Raw genomic sequence first — 10,654 nt, forward strand, 5'->3', positions numbered from 1 at the left:
TGGAGCCCTAAGACAAGAGTCTGTGTTCTTGTATTACTGCTTGAGGGACAGCTTTTCATAAATCAGGAATACCTTTTAGTCTTTATAGGAAGAAGAAATAAGATTTTAATGTTTTTGAGCTGTTTTTAGGTTGATTTGTTATAGTAAGCTAGCATTACTTAACTAATAAACTCAGTGTGACTTTGTATGACTTTGTTTTTAATTATAACACAATAAAGAAAAAAAAGGAGAAAGATTACAGATAAATACTTTGGTGATATTTAGGTGGTTAGATGCCAAGTTGTAGAGAAGTTCTTAGTTGTGTGCCATGTGATACTGTCCTATCTGGTATGACATGCTTTGCAATTAGCACTTTAATTACTTGACTGAAGAACTATAGAAAGGTCATGTTCAGAAGGTTATCAACAATTAAAACTAACTGAGTACAAAACAGGGATAAAATTTTTATTTTCAGGTGAGAAGTAAATATAATTAAATATGGCAGAAAAAAAGGATATCACTGTCTTTATATTTAATGAGTTTTTCTTTGTAAGATTTTATTTATTTATTTGAGAGAGAGAGAGAGAGAGTGAAAACATGATGGGGTAGGGGAAACGAGGAGGGTGAGGGAGAGAATCTCAAGCAGACTCCATGCTGAGTGTGGAGCCCAACGTGGGGCTCAATCTCAAGACCCTGAGATCATGACCTGAGCCAAAACCAAGAGTCAGACTCTTAACTAAGCCACCCAGGATCAGTCTAATGAATTGCCTACTAAAGTGAGGTTATTTTTTTTTCCCAAAGATTTTATTTATTTATTTGACACACAGAGAGAGATCACAAGTAGACAGAGAGGCAAGCAGAGAGAGAGGGGGAAGCAGGCTCCCTGCGGAGCAGAGAGCCTGACACAGCGCTCAATCCCAGGTCCCTGAGACCATGACCTGAGCTGAAGGCAGAGGCTCCTTAAATATATACACTTTTATTTGTTGACAAACTTCAGTAAAACCGATGGAAGAAATTCAGTTGGGTAATTTTCATGGTTAGAGGCTCTAATACGATGCAAAAAGGATGTTCTTGTCTTCTACCAGGCTCAGGGCAAAGAAGTCAGTCTTTTACTATGAAGTATATTAGCTTCAGGTTTTTTTGTACATGCTCTTTATCAAGTTGAGGAAGATCCCCTCTATTCCAATTTTTCTTGGAGTTTTAATCATAAATGATGTACTGATCACTATGATCATGTGAATTTTATTTTTTAGCTTGTTAATATTGTAGATTACATTGATTTTTCAAATATTGGATCAGTCTTATGTCCCTGAAATCAACCTACTTGGTCATGAGACAAGAAAAAGACATGGAGGAAACTTAAATGTAGATTACTAAGTGAAAGGAGCCAATCTGCAGAGGCTATACATACTGTATGATTCCAACTACATGACATTCTGGAAAGCTTAAAACTGTGAAGACAGTAAGAAGATTAGTAGTTGCCAGAGCTGGGGAATATCAGAGGGTTCAATAGGTAGAGCACAGGGATTTTTAGGTCAGTGAAATTTCATACAACACTGTAATAGTGAATACACATCATTATACATCTGTCAAAACTTATGGGCTGTACAACCTCAAGAGTGAACCCTAATGAAAACTATGGACTTTGGATGATTATGATGCTAATGTCATTTCATCATTGTAACAAATACCAGTCCAGTGTGAAATGTCTTATGTGAGAAACTGTTGATGTGTTTAGAGAAAAGGAATGTGGGAACACCGTACATTCTGCTCAATTTTTCTGTGAACCTAAAGTTTCTAGAAAACTAAAGCTCATTAATTAAAAAAATGAGTCAGTACACAATGAAGAATAAATGATTTGATTCAACAGTGCTTTGCATAAAATATGCTGAGGTTTTTCATTGAACATAAATTCAGTGCAAACAAAAATTATGATGAAATTTCTAAGAAGAAAGGAAAGGAAACATCCCTTTCTTTTTTTGGCTAAAATCGAAGAATAGGCACATTTTAATAAGCTTTGATCTAATTACATCTGGTATTCATATATCAGACTCTGCATCTTAAAGAACATTATCATGTAAATGAGATTATTGTTAAATTGTGAAAGGTTTTTGAGCCTTTTCATTTTAGAAATGTTTGAGGGAATTAAAAATATATATCCTGAAGAAGCAATAACTAACGAAAGACTTAATATCTGCATCCTGAGATTCAAAACTATCATGTGGAGTTGTATCCACTATGGGTCCAAATGTCAAGATTTGCATCAATTGACAGAAGAAAGATGGAGATTTTTTTAACTTCTTTCTCTGGAAGATCGTTCAAAAAGAATTGTTGTTTCACGAAGAGAAACATGTCATGGACAACCTACAAACTGACATCAAATAATCCTGTGTCAGAATTGTAGCAAGTAGTTCTTTCCGAGTAAGTTAGATTATGTGATGTCCAAGGTGGCGGATCTCAACATTTTCTACAACATGGCACAAAAGACAATTATATTTGTGTCACACAACATGAAGGCTGGAGGTCACTGGCTGGAGCTCAGTCCACCATATTCCTCTAACCTCTTCAGTGTGGACCGTGGTGCAGTGGCATGAATTGGAAGAACCTCACTCAAAAGTCACATCCAACTGTAAGATTGCATGAGGCTCCATTGAGGATGGGAGGATTTGAGATAGATTTTTTTGTTTCCCCAGCAAGAAATGGCTTCCACATTCGAAACTTCCGTAAATGATAGAGAAGAGGACAAATACAGAATAACATTTCTTTACGCTTCCTGTTCTTATATCACTGCTACTCTACTCTGGTCCTCAATTTTGGCATTGAGGAAAGTATTCTGTGTTCTGGCCATTCTGAGAACTTGTCTCCAAAATTAGGCTTCTGCTTCATAAGTCAATTGGTTTTTAAAATCTGTGTAAGGAAGCAAGGAGAATCAAAAGCAAATATTTGGTCTGTAGCAAAGAATCTGAATTCTTTGCTTCTGCTTCTGCAGATGAAAGCATGTTGAACACAATGCCAGAATAACAAATGATAATGCTTTTTCTAGAGGGAGTAGGCCAAGTTGCAAGCTCCTGGACTCTGTCCATATTTACTCCTCAATTTCAGTTCTGAAATTTTAGCTGTTCAGATCTAAGTTTTATATCAGCTGGAAGGGTTATGACTATGTCACATTCAAGATATCGAGTGTGGTAACCAACTTGTGGCTACACATCAGGGGGAATTATATTACACATTCAACCATGCACTTGATATTAGTGGTCTAAGGAAGTCTTCCCTGCTAAAAGAACTCTCATCTTTTTCAAAACCATGGCTTCTCAGATTTCAGTTCTTTTGTGAATTTAATAAAGTGAGAGAAGGAGATGTAGGGCCTTTCCAGAAAGAGAAACATCTCCTATCCAAAGCATTTTTCTTCTGGATTCTCAATATTTAAAACTTTTCATTATTTTGTAAAAAATGCAGATTATTAATAAGGCTTTCTTAATCATGTTATGTTTATTGGAGCACCTGTATGGCTTGGTTGGTTAAGCAGCTGCCTTTGGCTCAGGTCATAATCTCAGGGTCCTGGGATTGAACCCCACATTGAGCCCCACATGGAACCCCACGTCAGTTTCCCTGCTTAGCAGGGAATCCGCTTCTCCCTCTGCCTCTCCCCCCAACTCATGCTTTTGTGTGTGTGTGTGTGTGTGTGTGTGTGTGTATGTGCATGTGCTTGCATGTACACTCTCTTTAATAATTAATTAAAATCTTTTTTTTTATTTTTTTTAAAGATTTTATTTTTTTATTTGACAGAGAGAGATTACAAGTAGGCAGAGAGGCAGGCAGAGAGAGAGAGGAGGAAGCAGGCTCCCTGTGGAGCAGAGAGCCTGATGCGGGACTCGATCCCAGGACCCTGAGATCATGACCTGAGCTGAAGGCAGTGGCTTAACCCACTGAGCCACCCAGGCGCCCCAATTAATTAAAATCTTTTAAAAAATAGTGTTGTGGTTGTTTCTTACTTTCTCTTTTTTTGGTAACAGCTGCTATGATTTTGGTGTCTTTTGAATTATTGTTCATTCTTCAAACATTAATTTAGAACTTATTCTGTACTCAGCACTGCAGAAGATGTTGGAAAGGAGAGATGAAAAGGGAATAATTTTTGCCCTAGGAAAATTTAGGCAAGGACATGTACTTACATACCAATGTTTCCCATAGTGTAGCAAATACTGTGTCTTTGGGATTGTATACAGGGTGATAAAGATAAATTTGGTGAGAGGATGATTTTGAGGAATAATGTCACAATTCTGTTAAGCCCTGAGCTGAGTCTTAAACTCACAATGTGCTAAACTTTATTTAATTTAACTTATTGGATTATTCGTATACATCCTACTCTGATTATTCCACAGGATCAGGGCAAGTCTGATTCTCACCCTTCTAAACAGTAGTTATCAATTAATTCCTGTATTCTGGCTGAACCCTGTTGTTCACACTCAAGTCCTTTACAAAAATACTTTATTTTTAAGGTAACCTATCTTGTCTGTTTTGATTTTTTTTTTTTTTTTTTTTAGATTTTATTTATTTCTTTGGCAGAGAGAGAGCATAAGCAAGGAGAGCAGCAGGCAGAGGCAGAGTCTTAAACTTTGACTGCTGAGCAGAGAGCCTACCGTGGGGCTCCCTGACATGGATCTCAGTCTCAGAACGCGGTTCTATAAAAGTACCATGAATACTGAAATAGTGAATATTGACCCATTCTTCCTAATGATGCTCTGCAAACTAGGACCTGCAAATGGAGCTCTGCCTTCTGCCTTGCTCTTATTGGTCAGCCTTGCAGGGATTGGAAAACTGCTCATCTGATGTCAAGGTAGTCTCCCAAGTGTGTGTGATTTTTAGTATCTGAAGTTCCTGACCACAGTACCTGATGAATGTGGGTGCTCAATTAATTTCTTTGAATAAATGAAAACACACACACACACACACACACACACACACACACACACACACATATATATATATATATATATATATATATATATATATTTTTTTTTTTTTTTTTTTTTTACCAAAGCCTGGTGGCTACTTTTCAGATATCATACTTTCCCAGTTATTCTAACCTCATTTCTGTACCTGAATTTTGTGTTATTGTAATGTTTAAATTTTGGTATAATTTTAGCCTTAGGAAACTTTCAAGAGTCGCACAAAGGATTCCTGTATGCCCCTTACTTAGATCCATCATTTATTCTTCTCTCATTTACTTCAGGATAATGTCTCTCTCTCTCTCTCTCTCTCTTCCCTCCCCAACCTTCCCTATTATATTTCATTTTAAACCATTTTGGAATAAGTTGTGAGCATCATACTCCATGATCTCTAAGTATTCCTGGGTAGATTTCTTAAAAGTCAATACTAATTTCTTATATAATCACAGTGTAATTACTGACATCAGGAAATTTAACATTGATGCTATACTATTGTGTAATCTACAGTACATGATCAAATATCATCAATTTCCCCAATATTATCTATATTCTAATAATATCTACATTCAGATTTCATCAGTTCTCTTAATAATGTCTGTTATGGCTTTATTTTATATGATTTTATAGATTCTAATTCAGGATCATGCCTTGCCTTTAGTTGCATATTTCTTAGTCTTCTTTCATCTGGAATAGTTCCTCAGTCTTTTTCTTTCATGACCTTGACAGTTTTGAAGTATGTAGGCTCATTATTTTGTAGAATATATCTGTTTGGTCCTGTCAGATGTTTCCTCATGATTAAAACCAGATTACACGTCTTTATAAGAATAACACAAAAATGACACTGCATTTTTGTCATTATATACCATCACAATGACTTGATGTTACTTTGTAGACAAAATATGTTAATTGTGTTGTTAAAATTTCCTATATTCCTACTGAGTTTTTTTTTTTTTCTGTTTGATCTTCCAGATACTGGAAGAAGTATATTAAACCTTTCATTTTGATAGTGGATTTATCAGTTTCTACTTGCGATTCTGTCAGTTTTTGGTTTATATGGAATCAGTTCTCACTGGTCTTGATAATTACATTCTATAAATTTACTATGAATACTGAAATAGTAAATATTGAACCATTACGCCTAGGAGAAATACAAGGTTAGGTTCCTGTGAGCCTCGGATAACACTGTTTTTGTGGTGACCAATACATTACCTTGTTCTATGTATGTTTCTGTTTAAAGACACTTTATTTAGTGTATACTGTTGATTCATTAGTATTGAGTTCATATCAATAATACTAGAACTCATGCCTGAACAAAGCTCATTTAACACATGTGTTTTCCCTGTGAGGCAAATTGCAGTCTTCTAATACTTATAGAACTACAAAACTGCAGGTGTACAGTTGGGGACCATGTTAAGCAGTAAAATCTCCAACAAAAAGCACAAAAATAAACACATGACATTAAATAAATGAAAAAGACTCCTGGTTACAATATGAAAACTGAAACAAGTAGTAAGAGCATCACCTTCTTTAACCTTAACTGGAAATGTGCATTTTGGGCTACTCCAATTTTTTTCTTCTCTCTGCAGTTAGTGGTCATCTACCACAAAAGTGCTGTTTTGCTTTTGGGGTTTCAAATTGGGTATTCCCTGTAGGGAAATTTGCATATATAGAATCCACAAATAATGAAGACTGGCTCTGTTTGAAACTATTGTTATGTTTATATAACTTTAAAATTGTGATGTCTTCCTAGTGAATTTAACCTCTTAAAAATAAGAGGTGGTCCTTTTTATTTGAAGTGATGTTAATTGCTTTAAACTTTATTGTGTTTGATATCAATTATGCTATTTCAGCTTTCTTTTGAGTCATATATGCCAAGTTTTCTTATATTCTACTTTCCTATATCCTTATATTTAAGTGTGTCTTTTATAAACTGTTTTTGGCTGAACTGTCAAAAATAATCTGAAAAAAACCAACTCAGACCTTTAATTAGAAATTTTAGTTCCTTTATAGTTGCTGTAATTATTAAATATTTAGATTCACTTCTACCCTCTTATTTTGTGCTATTTTTCCATTTTTAAATTTATATTTTCCCAGTATATATTTTTATTTTATTTATTTATATCAATTAAACTTTTTCTTTTTATTCTCTTTATTTTTTTTAAATTTTTTCTTCTCTAATAGTAGAGAAGATTTTGGCTATTTAGTTAGATTATTTAATGTTTATAGGGCTAATCATATTTTCTATTTCATTTTGGATCACTTTAGAGACTATGTCCATTTCTTTTCTTGAAGCAGTTACCCTAGATATTTTAGCATGTTTATTCTATTTAGAAGGTATCGTAGTAGAACCAGACACCCACATGTGAACACTATCCATATTAGAATTCTTAGTGCCAAAGAAATTTACCTCATTATTTTTGAAATAGAGTCTAAAAATTACTTTTCTCTTTGGGGTAAATCCTTGGCTGTTCTCTGTGCTCCGTAATTGGGCAAGTGGGTTGACTAATGCAGTTATTCTATGTGCAGATGTTGAAGGAATTCCCCTTGTTTTCAACTGTTCTTTCTTTTTTCCTAAAGTCTCAGAGCGCAGACATTTTCCTGGACTCTAATGGGCAGAATGGCTCACCCTTCCCTTGTAGTTGCTTCCATACCATCTTCTGGATTACAATTTCCTCCAACCTGTTTCATCTGTAAGTATATTTCTATTTCCCAATTTCTCCCAATTTTCTTTTCTTTAATAGATTGATTCCTTTTTTTGCAACTTGGTGTTTGATATCAATTATGCTATTTCAGCTTTCTTTTGAGTCATATATGCCAAGTATATATAACAAGCTAAACACATTTCCTTTGTGTGCAATCTTGAATTGGAGTCTATTGAAAATAAAAATTTTACTGTTTTTATCCATTTACAAAAGTAATAATGTACATTTAAGTAAATTTGGAATATACAGAAAATTTAAAAATCTGTCTACAATATTGTAACCTAGAGATATGATTAACATTTTTGTATTTCTCTGATTTCCCTACAATATTCACTTCAAGATATCTGAGGTAAGCCACAGCTTAGATTCTGAGAACATGTTGACATGTAGATTGACTGGTTTAAAATCTTGGCTACATCAGTAAAGAGGTGTGTGGCCTTGGGCGAATTTTCACATTATTCTCGTGTTTCTTTTTTCTACAATGGAAATAATCATATCTCATTGGATTATTGTGAGCAATAAATGAAAAATGCTTAGAAGAGTGGCAGACATAAAGTAAACTCTGGATGAATGTCGGTCATTTTTATCCATGTGGTTTCAAATGGGAGCTACCTGTCTTTACATGGATCATAGTTATTGGTCCAGGTCTGGGCACTTGTAAGTAGTTGCTGACCTGGAAGGATAAACTAAGTAGAAGAGGTGAAGAGGGGAAATGTTTATGGTGTTTAAACCCTGTTCCCATTGTTTCTTAGATTTATCCCATTGTTTGTTCTTCTGTGAGTTATGTTCCTGTGGCTCTCTTAGATGGGCCAAACCCACTTTTTGCCTCTGCTACTCTAATTTAGAGTTTTCTTCAGAGTCCAACCAAAGGGTCTTGAGGAATACATTTATTTCCTTCATATTAACCTAATAGAGTCATGCATTTATTTGAAAAACAAACCAAATATTAAGCACTTTACATCCATGTAACCTTTAGTCATTGCCATAACCCTATATAGCAGGTATTACTATTATTATGTTTAATATATGAAGGGGACACAGAGAAATTAAACTTGATCCTAAACCAGGCATTCTGGCTCCAAGATCTATGTTTCTAAATGTTATGTGTCATGGTGGCACCTCCTTGTCACGTTGACTGTACTCTAGTTTGCAGTGTTCAAAGAGACTGTAGATTCCTTTGATAGAATTGACATACTGAAGAATTTCTCTGTGTCTCTTTCCCGTGCACATGCATATATGCACATGTATGTGCATGCTTACACACACACACAGAGTACAGATAGATAATTCAACAGTTTAATCTGGTAAAATCATTCTTATGTAATAATTTAATTAGCATTTTTAAGACTTTAGTGTCTTTTGCCTTAAAAGCTTAATGCTTTAGGTTTTCTCCCTTTGCCCAGCTCCTCTTCAAGGTGGCACTGGATTGTGAAAGGAATTCTCCCCATTTGAGATTTTTGTCTTGCAAGTCAGTCCAGAAAGACAGAAGCTCTGTGTGGGAGTTTCTTTTCTGCCTGTGTGAGTGATGGTAGGGGCAGAAATAGCAGCAACTTTTCCCTCAGACCAGTTTCGTGATGTGGTTTCAACGCTGATCGGCAGCTTCTCTAACCTGGGTTTTACCTTTCTCTACTTCTGTGAAGAATTACACTTTATATGGTATGGGACATGGTTTATTAAAGATAATATTTTGTGAAACATGATCATCCTTACTTTAATATGATCATTCCAGTTTCTTTGGTATGCTTTTGTCTAAAGTGTTCTTGTTCATTTTTTTGAATTTTCCCATTTTCTCTGTCAGTTTATTTTAGTATTCTTTTTTTTTCCTTAGGCTTTTATTTATTCATTTATTTGAGAAAGAGCCAGAGAGAGCTGGGGGAGGGGCAGAGGGAGAGAGACAAGCAGACTCTGTGCTGAGTGCAGATCCTGACACAGGGCTTGATTCCATGACCTTGAGATCATGACCTGAGTGGAAATGGAGTCAGACACTTTACTGAACTGAGCCACATAGGCGCCCCTTATTTTAGTATTCTTGTAAAAAAAATATAGCTAGCTTTATTTTATTTAAAACCCAAAGTCAAGGTTTTGTTTTTTAATTTTTTTTTGAAGATTTTATTTATTTGAGAGAGAGAGCACACTTGAGAGATAGCTCACGAAGCGGGAGGGATTGAGGGAGAGGGAGAAGCAGCAGGCTCCCCACTGAGCAGGGAGCCCAGTGACACAGTACTGAGTGGTTCCCAGGACATGGGATCATGACCTGAGCCCAAGGCAGACATAACCAACTGAACCACCAAGTCACCCCTAATTGGTGTGTTTAATTACCGAGGAGTGTATGTCTCTGGGTGCTCTCCATTGCTTACGATTTGGTGAGATATTTTGATTAGGTACTTTTTTTTTTAAGCCCAAAAAGTTATTTTATCTTTAATTCTTCATTCTGTTTCTATTTTTCTTGCTTTTTCTTTGAGATCTTCTATATTTGTTAGATTAACTGAGTTCCTATATGTATCCTATTCTTATTTCTTTTATTATCTTTATTCTTTGTATATACTTTCTCAGAGAGTTTCCCCAAATTTTCCTCCATTAGACTCACTCGGTACTCTGTGGTGGCTCATCTGCTTTGTTAGCCATCCCAGTCGGCTTTAATTATGTTTTGTGGCTGGGATTTTTCGAGACATTTTTCCCAGTCAGATAATTTTGTATTTCTGCTGTTGTGGCAGGCCATCCATTTTGTTACATACAGACCCATGTACTCTTGAGTGTCTTCCAAATTTTTTTTCTATCTTTTGGAGAAAACCTTTTTCGGTGTTGTTTTTCTTCTATGCCTTCAAAGCAATGGCTCCTTTTCCTTGATTGTAGACATCTTTTCAGAAATCTCATGGCCTTTTTCCTCTCCATCTACTCGCTGTTGAAGAGAAATCTTTCATTTTCCATTAGGTGGCTAGGTAAAGGATGCAGTGTCCTAACCTTTTTCAGTGTCCACTTATATCCTGGCATCTAGCTCTGAAAGGCACTTTTGTATTCTCAGCCATT

Source organism: Mustela nivalis (genome assembly GCF_964662115.1).
Source record: "Mustela nivalis genome assembly, chromosome: 10".
Taxonomy (NCBI): Eukaryota; Metazoa; Chordata; class Mammalia; order Carnivora; family Mustelidae; genus Mustela; species Mustela nivalis.